The sequence below is a fragment of the Bos grunniens genome, chromosome 19 (genome assembly GCF_055505025.1).
Source record: "Bos grunniens cultivar Pamir isolate PY7600 chromosome 19, Bosgru_T2T1.0, whole genome shotgun sequence".
Classification (NCBI taxonomy): Eukaryota; Metazoa; Chordata; class Mammalia; order Artiodactyla; family Bovidae; genus Bos; species Bos grunniens.
The window spans coordinates 17,685,181-17,698,893 of record NC_141183.1 but is presented as its reverse complement, the minus strand read 5'-3'; the positions used below and the strand labels follow the sequence as shown (position 1 = coordinate 17,698,893).

The window sequence follows — 13,713 nt, the reverse complement described above, 5'->3', positions numbered from 1 at the left end:
CCTTTGTGGCTGCCCACTTTGCACAGAGCTATTTTAACTGCTTCTGCCTTCTCTCTCTGTCATAGCTTTTGGTTTCAGTCCTCACTATAGTTTATGTGTCTCCATGATGTTGTCAAGAGAGAGCATTTCTGGTGACCTTGAGTCAGCCTAGGGATGAAGCAGTTGCTTGTCCACCCCTCATCCAAGTGCCTGTGACCTGTAGGGGGGACAAAGTCACACGGCGCATGGCAGAGGGGATATGGCTTTCCCCATTTAATGTCAAGGGGCAGGAATCTAGAAAGGCAGTCAGGTACAGAACATCAAATGACTGGGTTTGAAGACAAGTCCTCAATACCATTTTGCAAAGATTTCCACAATCTTTAGTTGTGGATTCTGGGAAAAGGAAACAGAGAAGTTCCCACAGTGACCCTGCCTGAACTTTGAGATTTACCTTCATTATCGCTTCACTCACTCACTCTCTAATGCCCACCTCTGGCCATGCTGTCTCCCCACTGGCTCTTCTCCACTGACTGAAATCCACCCATCCTTCGAAGCTCAGCTCTGCCCCACCTCCTGCCAGAATACTTCTTTAGTCACTCCATCCCCTGACCACCCTCTCCTGGATGACCTTGAGGGCAGGAAAGGGATGAGTGATTGTCCCCATTTTGCAGGTGGGAAGAGTGAGGCCTGAAGTGGCTGCATGGGTGGGAAGAGAATGACAAAGCAGAAAAGGAACTGGGTAAGAATTTGGGTCCTAACTCGTTGTGTGATTTTGTCCAAACCTTTTACCTTGTCTGGGTTTCTTCACTCAGTGGTGGAGACCGAACCAGATTAATGACTTTCAGTCTATGGTTTTCCACCCATGAGCACACATGCTTGCTTCTCCCTCTGGTTCCTCCAGGATGACTCCTGGGCCTGTAGTTGTAAACCCTCATCCCCTTCCCCCAAAGCTCATCAGAACGATGACCAAAAATGGCATTGCAGGGTTATCCTTGCATCTGACCTAATTTACATCACAAAATTCAAAGCTTTTGCACTTGATATTTAGGAATGATTTACCGAGCACTGAGTTACTGTCTTGAGAAACTCCAGGCTTCCAAGGTCTCTCCACTCAGGGGGCTAAGATGCCCGGATTCTGGGCTTTCTGATGTGCCCAAGTACTGGTTCACTCAGGGAGAGGCAAGGCTGGGCCAGGGCTGGGTGTCCATCGTGCAAGCCCCTCACTAACCAGGGGCTGCTGTGTCCTTCCTTTGCTACCTCCCCCTGCATGAACGCCAGACCGTAGCCAGTGGCAGGGAAAGTGGGTTAAACGTCCAGATTCCTCCGCCAGGCTCGGGTAGATTGAGCTCATCGTGCTCCCCAGCCCTCGTCCCTGGGGCTCTGAGCTGCCTTTTCCCATGTCTCCGGGTCCCTTTCTCTGGTCTCCAGTGAATACTGCCACACAGGGAGCCTGATTTACCAAGCCTTGTGCAAGTCGAGAGATGCTAATAGATTCCCTGGGGATGACAGACTGGGGCGACTGCTGGCATGGAGAAGGCAGATGGCACGGCAGCTCCCTTCCTGAGGCTGAGCCCAGCGGGCCGTGCCGGCTCCAACACTGCCTAGACACCATGATCGAGGTCATTCCTGCCTTCGTGTGATCAAGCCAAGCTCAAGGGCACTGCTGGCTTGCCCTGTGGGGGCCTCTAGGCAGCACAGAGGGGCCTCCCTGGCGAACCCAGGTGGAAAATCTTTCTTGCCCTGAGCTCAATCCAGCCCTGAATTCAGAGCCTGAATGTGGCGGCTGCAAGTGCAGGGTACTCCATTCCCATGGAGCTTAAAGCCCTGGGAAGAAGGAAGAAAATTACTCTTATTAGGACCTGGTGGGTAAAGGCGACTCCTTCAAGCATCATCTTATTCCTACCTGGCTTCCCAACATCCCCGAACTGCAGGCAGTACTAGTGTATTTATAGGGACATTGCCTACAACCCAGAGATGCCAAGCAACTGGCCCAGAGCAACACAGATGGCCAGGAATTCTGCCAGACCCATCGCCCAAACCAGGGTGAGAAAGCCAGGAATGGGAGTTTAGGGTGGATGAAATGGAGCCTGTTTCTTCCTTCCCTTGTCCTGTGTAGGGGTGAAGACCCTCTTCCTGCACCAGCCCCCACGTGCCTCTCCTGAGACCCCAGCCAGGGCAATATCTTTTCTGTTCAAGAAGGAATAGAATCCTCATCTCCTGCCAGCAGAAATCAATAATTTATGAACTACCGCTCCAGCCAGAGCAGAGAGCGATTTTTTTTTAATGCTCCTGAAGATACAATATTAACAAGTCTTCTAGAGGGTGAAAATATTTGAATTGGGGGAAATGAATGTTTTTCGAGTTGGCGGGGTGGCGGGGAGCAGTCTCCTGAGATGGGCATGTGGCAAGGCAGGAGGCAGGGTTGGACTGGGGCTGACTAAGCTGTCCTGTGGCTCCAGACCAGAAGCTATAATTCAAAGGGCAGAGCAGGTTCAGAATGGGGCTCAGCAAAGGACTCCAAACTGCCTTCATCCCTGCTGCTTGTTAGGTGAAGGCTACGCATGTCCAGGTCTAAAGCTACTGTGAATTTGAAATTTTTAATTTAATTTTTATTTATTTATTTATTCATTTGGCTACACCTTGCAGCTTGTGGGATCTTAGTTCCCTGACCAGGGATCAAACCTGCATCCCTTGCATTGGAAGCATGGATTCTTAGCTACTGGACAGCCAGGGAAGTTCCTCTACTGTGGTTTTTAAATTCTGGCTTCTTGGGACCTGCTCCCCTGGAATGGCCCTCCCAGCCTTCTCACTAGTCGTTCAGTCATGTCTGACTCTTTGTGACCCCGTGGACTGTAGCCCTCTAGGCTCCTCTGTCCATGGAATTCTCCAGGCAAGAATACTGGAGTGGGTAACCATTCCCTTCTCCACAGGATCTTCCCGACCCAGGGATCAAACCTGGGTCTCCTGCATTACAGGCAGATTCTTTACCATCTGAGCCACCAGGGAAGCCCTGGTGTGGGATGGAAGACGGTGTGATGTTCAATAGGTGTTATCTCCCCAAGTCAGTGTGCAGCTGACCACTCTCTGCCACCCTGACCGTGGCTTTGCCGATGGAATGTCGCTCGTCCACATCCAGGCAGAGGTCTCAAATGTGCTTGCTTGGATGACTTGGCCTCCTCGGCTTCAGCCTTGCAGCCTGAGAAGAGCACGCCTCCTGCAGCCACTGCTCCTTCAACCCAGGTCCTGGGATAAGAAACAGATGGGGCAGAGCTGAACCCATCACAGCCAGGAGCAGCCACCATGGCTGGGCTGCTGACTCAGGAGCTCACTGGGGGTTTTTTGGTTTATTTGTTTTAAAATTTTATTAATTTCTGGCTGCTCTGGGTCTTTGTTGCTGCATGCAGGCTTTCTCTAGTTGTAGCGAGCAGGGGCTATTCTTCATTGGGGTGCACAGCCTTCTCATTGTGGTGGCTTCTCTTGTTGCGGAGCAAGGGCTGTAGGGCATGTAGTGTTCAGTATTTGCGGCTTGTGGGCTCCAGAGCACAGGCTCAGTAGTTGTGGCACAAGGGCTTAGTTGCCCCCCGGGCCGGTGGAATCTTCGCAGACCAGGGATGGAAATCTGCACTGCACCGGCAGGCGGATTCTTAACCACTGGACCACCGGGAAGTTTGTGAGCTCATTGTTATAAGACACTGGGAGCTGGGGGTGGTTTGTCGCAGAATCAGCATCGTCACAGGAAAGTGAACACACCCTCTCCACCCCTCTGTCTCCACCCTTGTTGGAGAAACATCTCCTTGCCTCTTTGCCTGGCATCCCCACCCCCAGTTGTCAGATGCATTCCTTTTGAAGAGTACCCACTTTCCTCTCAGACATGCTCCCAGAAAAGAGTAAAGCAAACTTCCCAACTTTTCCCATGATGAAAACCCTTTCACAGCATCAACCCATGTCTCAGACTGCACCCCGCCCCCACCCCTAGGTTCAGTGCTTGTATGTTGGTAGCCATCGATTGGGACCAGGTGGCGATGAGGGACACGGTGCTTAAAAAGCAACCATGAATTCGTTACCCTTTAGGACTGACTTTTTTAATCCAATGTAACAGCAGTTTATGAACATTTGAAAAGCAATACACAAACAGAAAACGTGTTTTATTCTGTATTTATTCTGTCATTGCGTGATAGACTAGAGATTCATGGCTTCCTTGCAGTCTGAGACTCTGAGGTACCGGGTAAAGAAGGTGAATTTTGTTGTAACACAGACTACTCTCCAGCAAGCCACTTAAACTCTCTAGATCTCAGTTTTCTCTTCTGGAAAATGGTGATACACATACTTGTGCTGTGGTGTTTTCATAAGGATGAAGTTTATGAAAATAGTGGCAAAGCACTTAGCAGACATGGGAAGTGCTTGGCTAAATCTCTCCTTCGTTCTGTTCTGTCTTGCTGCTTATTTAGCCCTTATTTAGCCGTGTGACCTTGGGCGAGATTTAGAGCTGGCTCTTGGCTTCAGTTTTCTCACCTGCAGAATGGGAGCACATACTTATCTCAGAGTATTGTTTCGGGAATGATCCAGAGTTCTGGATTTGAATGAACCTGGACCATAGTAGGTACTAAAAATAGTTTTCTCCTCTCTTCTTTTCAGCCGTGCCTTGTGGCATCTTAATTCCCCAACCAGGAATAGAACCAGTGCCCCCTACCTTGGGAGCATGGAGTCTTAATCACTGGACTGCCAGAGAACTCCCTCCCTTCTTTCTTCTTTGCCATCCCCACATAACATTTCTTCATGACTGTGTGCAAGTCACACCTTCTCCAAACAGCTTTCCAAAGACCCCTCCCACCCCAGCTCTGCTCCTAACCCTCCTTTAGGAAAAAGCTCTCCTCTAGGAATGCATTCCTCACAAGCTAAAGACCCAACAGCTGATGTCAATACAGAGAAGCCCTAACCATAAATTGATTTAAGATCCTGTTTATACACCTTCACCATGATCATGTGCTCCTTTGAGCTGCTCCTGCACCTTAATTAAAGCAATTAGTGCTCAGCAGTGAGTGACAGCCTGGGTTTCTCAGACCTCTGCCAGTTTCACACTTGCCTGCGCTCCCCGAGGCCAGGCTGGGTCAGCGTGTCTACACCTGGTGTTTATAACATGGCCAGGCTCTCACTTAAGTTACTCAATCACTCTTCAAAAGGCATCTGGAAATAGAATCTCCTACCAGGCAGGAACAAAACAAGGCAAAAGGACTGCTTTGTTGAAGTAAGGACCATGAGATTTTTATTTTTTTATTTTTAGCACAGATCTCATATTTTCACCTGAGGAACTGGGCCACAGTGACCTACATCAGCCTCCTAGGGTCTTGGACATGCTCTCTGTTCCCACATGCCCTCACCTGCCCTCATCCTCTTGTCCTGGACTTTTCTCTCTGTTCCGAGGACAGCAGCAGGATATTAATATTACTAATAGCTAGGATTGGCTAAGTGTTCATTTGTGCCAGGCATGGCACTGAAATGTAGTTCTAAGTGTGGTAGATTAAAAACTCCATTTCTGAGCTTGAGTCCCAACTCTGCTGTGTGACCTTGGACAAATTACTTAACCTTTCTGAGTCTCAGTTTTCTCATCAGTAAAATGGGGCAGTCGTAGCACCGGCTCTTAGGGCTGTGGTGAGGACAGAAGGAGGTAAATGTTTATAGAGTGCTCCATGCAGTGACTGGACCATCAGAAGAGCTCAAGAATTGTCAGATATCATTCTACTTTGATGATGAAATCACTTCTCCCAATAACCTAAGAAATAGCTGCATTTATCCCTCTTTTACAAATGAGGAAGTAAAGACTCAGGGAAGTTAAGCCACTTGCCCAAAGTCACACAACAAAGAAGAGGTGCTGAGCCCAGTTCTGTTTGGCTTCAAAGCTTATAGCCCTGGAAAGCTGCTCTGTGTCAATGAAGGAACACATGTCTCCTGGGTGGCCAAGGTGGAACCCCATCTGGAGAGAAGCGGTGGGGCCATGAAAAGATGGAGCTCAGAGCTATACCACTTGGGTTGACAACCAGCTTCGTGCCTTACTGCCTCCGGGCCTTCAAAAGTTCTTGGCATTACTCAGCCCCCGTTTCCTCCTCCGTGTAACAGGTGTGAATGCCTGCCTGTGATGAGCATTGCACGAACACTGCAGGTCACTGAGTGGGTGCTCATGAAATGTGGACTCCCCTTTCTGCTCCACAAAGGGTTTTGGGGTTGGAGGTCCCTCCAGTCACACCCCACCCAGGACACCTCCCACTCTGCTGATACCTGGTGCTGGTTCTAAGTGAGATCAGTTCCCAGGCACTTCTGTGTGGGACCTTCACACAGCACAAGCTCAACTGTGGGTAACACCCTACCACCTCTCTGGGGAACCTTGGTGAATTACTACTGTATGGGACTCAGTTTCCCCAACTGTCCCATAAGTGGCTTGGCATAGATAAGGGCCCCAGTCAGCATGTCTTAGATGGTGGGTCGCGTCAGAATCATCTATAAAAATGTTTTAAAATACAAATTCCTGACCCCATCCTTCAGAAGATCTGCTTCAGTAGGTGGAATGGAGGCTGGGGATCTGTATTTTTCTTTTAAAATTAAAAAAAAATTTTTTTTTAAGATTGAGAGTTAGTCAGTCAATCATGTCTGACTCCTTGCAACCCCATGGACCGCAGCCTGCAGGCTCCTCTGTCCACGGGATTCTCCAGGCAGGAATACTGGAGTGGGTAGCCACTCTTTTCTCCAGGGGATCTTCCAACCCAGGGATCAAATCCTGGTCTCCTGCACTTTAGGCAGATTCTTTGCTATCTGATGAAAGGGTATGATTTTTTTCTTTGAAGTACAGTATAATTTTTCCAGTAGTCATGTATGGATGTGAGAGTTGGATCATAAAGAAGGTTGAGCACCAAAGAATTGATGCTTTTGAACTGTAGTTTTGGAGAAGACTCTAGAGAGTCCCTTGGACTGCAGGGAGATCAAATCAGTCAATCCTAAAGGAAATCAGTCCTGAATATTCATTGGAGGGACTGATGCTGAAGCTCCAACGCCTGATTTGAAGAGCTGACTCATTAGAAAAGACCCTGGTGCTGGGAAAGATTGAAAGCAGGGGAAGAAGGGGACAACAGAAGACGAGATGATTGGATGGCATCACTGACTCAGTGGACATGAGTTTGTGCAAGCTCTGGGAGATGGTGAAGGACAGGGAAGCCTGGCATGCTGCAGTCCAGGGGTCGCAAAGAGTCAGATACAACTGAGCAACTGAATGACAACAAATAGTAGGTTCACAATATTGTATTAGTTTGAGGTATACAGCAAAGTGATTCAGTTATATATCATATGTGTCTTTTTCTTTTTTTTTTCAGATTCTTTTCCCTTTTGGGTTATTCTAAAGTACTGAGTATAGTTCCTGGAAATCTGTATTAAAAAATGTTTATTTATTTGACTGCTCCAGGTCTTAGTTGCAACACGTGGGATCTCTGATCTTCATAGGCAGGATCTTTTCAGTGTCGGCATGTGGGATCCAGTTCCCTGACCAGGGATGGAAACTGGGCCTCTTGAAGTGGAAGCACAGAGTGTTAACCACTCGACCACCAGGGAAGTCCTATAATCTGTATTTTTAAATGTTTCCTCAAGTGATTCTGTTGCTCAGTCAGGCTTGGGAATCATCAGCCTAGTTTCTCAACTCCCTGTGGTTCCAAGTAGCGACTGTGCTGTCTCTGTCTGTGTATTCTCCACCGTCTGGGGCTACCCTGCACCCCAGCCTGGGCTAGATAGTGAAGCAAGGGATTAGGACATGCTGGGTGGAAGCAGGAATGACTTCCCACATCAAACAGGAATCTTGCCATGTGCCTTGGGGCAATCACAAGCTCACTGGGAACTGTTCCCACTTTTACTGGGATGAGGTACCTCATCCCATGGGAAGGGACGATTCATGCCAAAGAGGTTAGATTCCCTTTCCGATTTCTCCTCAGACAATCCCACCCCAGACACATCTACCAAGGAACCTCATCTGTCCAGGCCTTGACTTTACCCATGCTTTGAAACAGCTGGGCGTTTGGAATTTGCTAGGGCTGGTAGGCTGCAGTCCATGCGGTCGCTAAGAGTCAGACACGACTGAGCGACTTCACTTTCACTTTTCACTTTCATGCATTGGAGAAGGAAATGGCAACCCACTCCAGGGTTCTTGCCTGGAGAATCCCAGGGACGGGGGAGCCTGGTGGGCTGCCGTCTCTGGGGTCGCACACAGTCGGATACGACTGAAGCGACTTAGCAGCAGCAGCAGGGCTGGGTCGGGGGAGGGGCAGCTAGACTTCTTCATTAGTTTCCTGAGAGGTGTGGTTTCCTGTAGCTGTTATGGGGGTGGCCGTGGGCGTCTCACAGGAAATGTGTTTTTTAGAGTGATGGACATGGACCATAAGAGTGGCCTTTTGTTTTTTAAAATTATTTTTTGAAAATTTTGGCTGTGCTGTGTGTCATGAGGGGGAATGAGGGATCCTAGTTCCCTGATCAGGAGTTGAACCCATGCCTCCTGCATGGGGAGCACGGAGTCTTGACCACTGGACGAGCAGGGAAGTCCCAGAGTGACCTTTGAAACGAGAACAACACAAGATGATCAAGAAATAAGGGTCAACCATAACAGGAAAGCTATTAGACTGTATAAAAAAACCTGTGTTTTATTTGTTAGAATCAGAACAAAAATCCAGAACTTACAAAAATGATCTCCTGTAAAAGAAAAAAAAAAGTGCTCCTTTCACTTCACATCCACAGGTCCACCCCAGAGGCAATCACCACTCCACTTTCTTACAGAACCTTCTAGAGACAATCTAGGCCAGTCAGTGCAGGTAGGGGGAAGATAACTCATGTTCTTCCATAAAAGGTAACATACTATACATATTCTTCTGCCCCTTGATTTTTCCAGTTTTCCAGATTGGCAGAGTAATCACATTTAAAAAAAAAGTAAATAAATAATGGTACTATGTATATTTGTGTATTATTTACTCGGCTGTGTTGGGTCTTAGTTAGTAGTACATGAGATCTTTGTTGCATCTTGCAGTATGTGGATTCCAGAGTGCTCCAGCATGTGGGATCTTAGATCTCTTAGCAGGGATCAAACTTGAGTTCCCTGCATTGCAGGGTGGATTCTTAACTGCTGGACCACAGGGAAGTCCCCCAGGAGCCACACGTTTTAAACCATATTTAAACAGTTGCTGGTATTCCATATTCTGGACAGTTCATTTAGTTAATCCTCTGTTAGCCGTTTGGATCATTTCCCAACCTTTTGTTTTATAAGAGGTGTTTCAATACAGTCGTCCTGCAAGTATGCACTTCTATACTTAATCTACAAGATAAATATCTGGGAATAGAATTTCTATGTCAGAGGGCACGTGAATTTTGGGGGGGCATAGTGCATTTATGGGCTTCCATGGTGGCTCAGACGGTAAAGCGTCTGCCTGCAATGTGGGAGACCCGGGTTCGATTCCTGGGTCGGGAAGATCCCCTGGAGAAGGAAATGGCAATCCACTCCAGCACTCTTGCTTGGAAAATCCCATGGACAGAGGAACCTGATAGGCTACAGTCCATGGGGTCACAAAGAGTCAGACAGGACTGAGCAACTTCACTTTCACTTTCATACTGCATTTAAATAAACGATATACCATATCTTGCTGAATTGAAGTTATGAAATACAAGAATCATATATCTTATAAATAAATATATGATGATATTACCAAATCAAATATTTCCAAGCTTCTGTATACCGTGGTAAGAATTTTTAATTTTGATAGGGTCAAATTGCCTTCTTCAACGATCTTACCAATTTACACTCTCCCTGGAGATATACAAAAGTGTGTTAGCAAATGTTTTTTATCTTTGCTGATTTGATAGGTGAAAAAAAAATTGCTATCTTCTTGTAGCCTAATTTGCATGTCTTTCATGAGTGAAGTTGAGCATTTTTTTCACATGTCTGAGAGCCATTTGTTCTTCCTTGAAAACTGTTTATGTTCTTTACCTGCTAGTTTTGCACCTGGATTGTTGCTTTTTTCTCTTATGGATTTGGAGGAATCTTTACATATCAAGAAAACAACCCCTTTGCCTGGGGCTAAGAGATGCCAGGTTGTTCTCTGCTTAGGGTATTTTTTTCCAAGGCAGAAATTCTGGACCTTTATGTAGTCAAAATCACTGATCTCTTCTTTATGACTTCTAGGTTTTGTATCACATTTTTTAAAGGTCTTCCTACCTCCAAATTGGGCTTCCTAGTCCATGGGGTCGATGAAGGTTGGACACGACTGAGCGACTTCACTTTCACTTTTCACTTTCATGCATTGGAGAAGGAAATGGCAACCCACTCCAGTGTTGTTGCCTGGAGAATCCCAGGGACGGGGGAGCCTGGTGGGCTGATGTCTATGGGGTCGCACACAGTCAGACACGACTGAAGCAGCTTAGCAGCAGCAGGTGGCTCAGTGGTAAAGAACCTGCCTGCCAATGCAGGAGACATGAGTTTGGTCCCTGGATCGGGAAGATCTCCTGGAGAAGAAAATGGCAACCCCCTCCAGTATTCTTACCTGGGAAATCCCATGGACAGAGGAGCCCGGCGGGCTACAGTCCATGGGGTTGTAAGAGTCAGACATGACTTAGCAACTAAACAATAACAACCTCCAAATTAAATTTTTTATCTTTTAATATTATTGTTCTTTTTTTTTTATGTTTAAGCCTTTGATGCACCTGACATTTATTTTACTATAAGGTGTGAGACAGAGATCCAACTTTTATTTCCAGCTGTTCCATGGTATGTAATAAATAAATAATCCATTTCATCCCCAGTGATTTGAAACACGATCTTCACCACATACCAAATTGCTGTGGCAATTTGTTTTCATTATAAAGTTTTTTTTTTTTTCTGTTCCGTTGACCTGTTTGTGTTGTTTTAACCATTGTAGCTTTATTGTATTTTAAATATCCTAAACCCCCTCACTACTGTTTTAGGTTTCTGCCTATTCTTGCTTGGTGATTTTTCTGTATAAACTTCAGAACAAGCTTCACTGATTCCATAAAGGAAGGTGTCTTGGTGGTGGCGTGTGTGGGCAGGGCATGCTGCCCAGCAGAGACGATGCAATGGTGTTGGACAGTTATGGGTGACTCTTCTTTCCTTTCTCTCCCTTCATCGAGGAGGGCTTTCTGGAGGAAGAGGAGCAAAAGGAAGCAGAGGAGGACCAGGAGGAAAAGGAAGGGTGGAAGAGGAATCTCGGAGCAAGGGGAAAAAGAGGCCTCCTGGCACTACTTTCTGGGGAGAAGAAAACAACAAGAGGAGGCTTCTTGGAAGAGGAGCTAAAATCAAAGCTTCAGGGAGATTGGAAATGAGTGGGTAGTCGAGGAGGTGGAGGCCAGCTGGGGGGCTCTTGCCTGGTCGGGGGGGGCCTGGAATTGATGAAATACATGGTTAGAGAGAGATGATCAGCCTCTGAGTCACGGGGCAGGCCTTCAGTGAGCCAGCTGCCCAGGCTGCATGGAGGCGACGGGCAGAAACAGAAGGGGGAAGCAAGAAACCCCAGCGGCCCCTGCAGGCCCGCTGTCTCCCAGGGGCCCTGCCTCCCATTCCTACTGGTGACACAGGGTCCCTTCCTCCAGGGGAACCAGACATGGGTGTTGGGCTTGACTGCTGTGAACAAGTGGTGCATTTGCTCTTGGTGGGGAATCGGAAGCTGGATTTTGAGAACCTGTGATGGGGTTGTGAATCCTGGGCTATGACAGAGGCACTTCGAGGGGGTGTTGCAGTTTTATGAGAAGCTGTGATTCTCCAGACCAAAGTAGGCGGCAGGAGCTCAGTCCTGGGAGCCGGAAATGCCCCCACGATGGGGAGATGGCTGGTGCCAGGGAAAGAAGGGTGGCAGGGGGAATCTGAGCTTGGGCTTCCCTCACAGCCTTATCAGCTTCCAGGAAGGGGTTGGATGAGGAAGGAAATAAATGCATGGCTGGAAATGAGCCCAGAGGGCTCTCTCTCTGCTCAAGGCTTTGCTCACCCCCAACCGGGGGAACTCTCACTCCAGGAAGACCTTTCTGGGTGAGGACCCTCTCGGCTCCCAGCAGCCTGGTCACTGCTGTAGACTTGTGCAATGAGCTGATTTTGCCCTGCTACAGTGGCCACCTTCAGAGCCCCTGTCCAAGGTGGCTGGGACCACCTCTTGCTGCTCTCCATCCTAAAGCCGACTCTTCTCTCTTCTCCCTTCTAGGCTGGTTTGGCCAGGGAGCAGAGTCTTGCTTGCCTGCCTGAGGATACAATAAGATCCTTTCTTTCCTCAGCAGCTCAAATCACAGAATGTCCTCAGATCCAACAGCCCCCCACCTGAAACACCGACGCCCAGAGGAGGCACGTGAGAGTCCTGTAGCCACAGAGCAAACGAAATCATTGTTGTTGTGGCCAGAATCCAGGCTACTGGTTTCTAGCTGCAGGTCTCCCACCTACTCTGGGCCCCACACCCAGGAGCCCATCCTGGAGGAATCTACCTGCACTAGGCATAGGGGGGTGGTCTTCCTTCTAGAGGGCTGGGACACCTTGGTTTCAAAAACCTCAGGGTTCTGGAACTTCCCTGGAAGTCCAGTGGTTGACTCTGTGCTTCCAGTGCAGGATGCATGGGTTCAAACCCTGGTTGGGGAACTAAGATCCCACATACTGCATGGCAAAAAAAAAGTTTAGGGTTCAGTGTTTTGCGGGGCTGTGCTTATTTTCAGTTAGAATGGATAGAATGTTTGTTTGCAATTTGCTTTTTTAATGCAAAATACATGCCCTGGATATGAGGCCAACAATACAAACCTGTAGGGAGCTGGTGGGGTTTGCTGCTGCTGCTGCTAAGTCACTTCAGTCGTGTCCGACTCTGTGTGACCCCATAGACGGCAGCCCATGAGGCTCCCGTCCCTGGGATTCTCCAGGCAACAACACTGGAGTGGGTTGCCATTTCCTTCTCCAATGCATGAAAGTGAAAAGTGAAAGTGAAGTCGCTCAGTCGTGCCCGACTCTTAGCGACCCCATGGACTGCAGCCTACCAGGCTCCTCTGCCCATGGGATTTTCCAGGCAAGAGTACTGGAGTGGGTCGCCAGTGCCTTCTCCGTGGCGGGGTTTAGTAGAACATAAATTCTTGCTGACGAGCCGAGATTTAAGCTCCATCTGGAAATCACTTCTTCCCTCTGGGCCTCAGTTTCCCCCTACTGCAAATCATGCCAAATCATGCATGATTTGCATGGGACACTCTCAGGCCTCCCTAGGGGTCAACTCCTGCACCTTCTGCTCAGCAGGTCATGGGAATGGGCCTTACTGTCTATTCACCAGGCACATCACACACAACTCAGTTTTAGAAGCAACATAGCGTGCTCGCTTCGGCAGCACATATACTAAAATTGGAACGATACAGAGAAGACTAGCATGGCCCCTGTGCAAGGATGACACGCAAATTCGTGAAGCGTTCCATATTTTTATCACTCATTATCAGAGAAATGCAAATCAAAACCACTATGAGGTACCATTTCACACCAGTCAGAATGGCTGCGATCCAAAAGTCTACAAATAATAAATGCTGGAGAGGGTGTGGAGAAAAGGGAACCCTCTTACACCCACCCCCTGTTGGTGGGAATGCAAACTAGTACAGCCACTATGGAGAACAGTGTGGAGATTCCTTAAAAAACTGGAAATAGAACTGCCTTATGATCCAGCAATCCCACTGCTGGGCATACACACTGAGGAAACCAGA

General features: G+C 48.0%; 1 non-coding gene across 1 annotated transcript; it reads left to right on the top strand.

The window, feature by feature from the left end:
* Positions 1–13,333: 13,333 nt before the first annotated feature.
* LOC147351415 (U6 spliceosomal RNA) lies at positions 13,334–13,440 on the top strand. The gene has a single exon (XR_015148480.1). It is a non-coding gene; the product is annotated as a U6 spliceosomal RNA (small nuclear RNA).
* The last annotated feature ends 273 nt before the right edge of the window (positions 13,441–13,713 follow it).